Source organism: Corvus brachyrhynchos, unplaced genomic scaffold (assembly GCF_000691975.1).
Source record: "Corvus brachyrhynchos isolate BGI_N302 unplaced genomic scaffold, ASM69197v1 scaffold948, whole genome shotgun sequence".
NCBI classification, from domain to species: Eukaryota; Metazoa; Chordata; class Aves; order Passeriformes; family Corvidae; genus Corvus; species Corvus brachyrhynchos.
Window position 1 is genome coordinate 4,589 of NW_008239567.1, and position 1,191 is coordinate 5,779.

The window sequence follows — 1,191 nt, forward strand, 5'->3', positions numbered from 1 at the left end:
CTCATCCCACATTCCCGAGGGTTCCTCCTCCCCCACTGCCATTCCCGAATTCCCGCCTCATCCAAGGCCTTACCAGAATTCCCGCCTCGCTGCTGAGGTCCTGGCACTTGGAATTCTCCCAGCACGGCCCGGAGGCTCCGGTGGAATTCCAGAGGAGCAGCCCCAGCACCACGGGAAGGATTCCCAACCCCATCCCGGCTGGAAAAACGAGGCCGGGATCACGCAGGGAGCGGAGAGGCCAAAAAAACCGGGAAGGAACTGGGGGGAAATCCCAGGAAAAAATAAAAAAATCTCATCATCAGCGGGAAATTCCCGAATTCCTTTGGGATTCGGCCACCTCGGCCTTTTCCATCTTGGAATCGGGATCGGAGCGATGGGATTGGCTCCTGTGGCAATTCCTGGTTCTCTTCCCTTCCCCTCCTGGCTTTTCCCGGGATTTCCCAGCCTTGGGGAAATGGGAATTGTCTCGGGAATGATGGGAAAATGATCCCGATCCCAGAAAATGAGAGGGAATTTTCCCGAGGGAAACTGAGGCACGGGAAGGGAATCCCTGGATCCGCCCCATTCCCGGCTCAATCCCTTAAAAAATGGGAAAAATCCCCTCCTGGGCATTCCCAGCCTTGGGAAAATCCCGTTTTCCCGTACTTCCCTGTAAAATCCCGTTTTCCCAAGGCTGGGAATGCTCAGGAGGGAATTTTTCCCTAATTTTGGAGCCGGGAGAGAGGCGGATCCAGGGATTCCCTTTCCCGTGCCTCAGTTTCCCTCGGGAAAATTCCCTCTCATTTTCTGGGATCGGGATCATTTTCCCATCATTCCCGAGACAATTCCCATTTCCCCAAGGCTGGGAAATCCCGGGAAAAGCCAGGAGGGGAAGGGAAGGGAATCCTTGGATCCGCCTCTCGCCCGGCTCCAAAATTAGGGAAAAATCCCCTCCTGAGCATTCCCAGGATTTCCCGGCTTTGGGAAAATGGGATTTTGCAAAAAAAATTAAGGGAAAATGATCCCGATCCCAGAAAATGAGAGGGAATTTTCCAGCTTTGGGAAACTGAGGCACGGGAAAGGGAATCCCTGGATCTGTCCCATTCCCGGCTCAATCCCTCAAAAAAACCAGGAAAAATTCCCTCCTGACCATTCCCAGTTTCGGGAAAACGGGATTTTACAGGGAATTACGGGAAAATTATTCCAATCCCA

The 1,191-nt window shown here is 53.1% G+C and overlaps 1 long non-coding RNA gene across 1 annotated transcript in view; it reads right to left on the reverse strand.

Annotated features, from left to right (window-relative positions):
- Positions 1-162: 162 nt before the first annotated feature.
- Positions 163-1,191, reverse strand: part of LOC108448614 — a 2,954-nt gene continuing 1,925 nt past the window's right edge. Inside the window, exon 2 of the long non-coding RNA XR_001864569.1 lies at positions 163-258. This is a non-coding gene — a long non-coding RNA (uncharacterized LOC108448614). The remainder of the gene's footprint in view (positions 259-1,191) is intronic.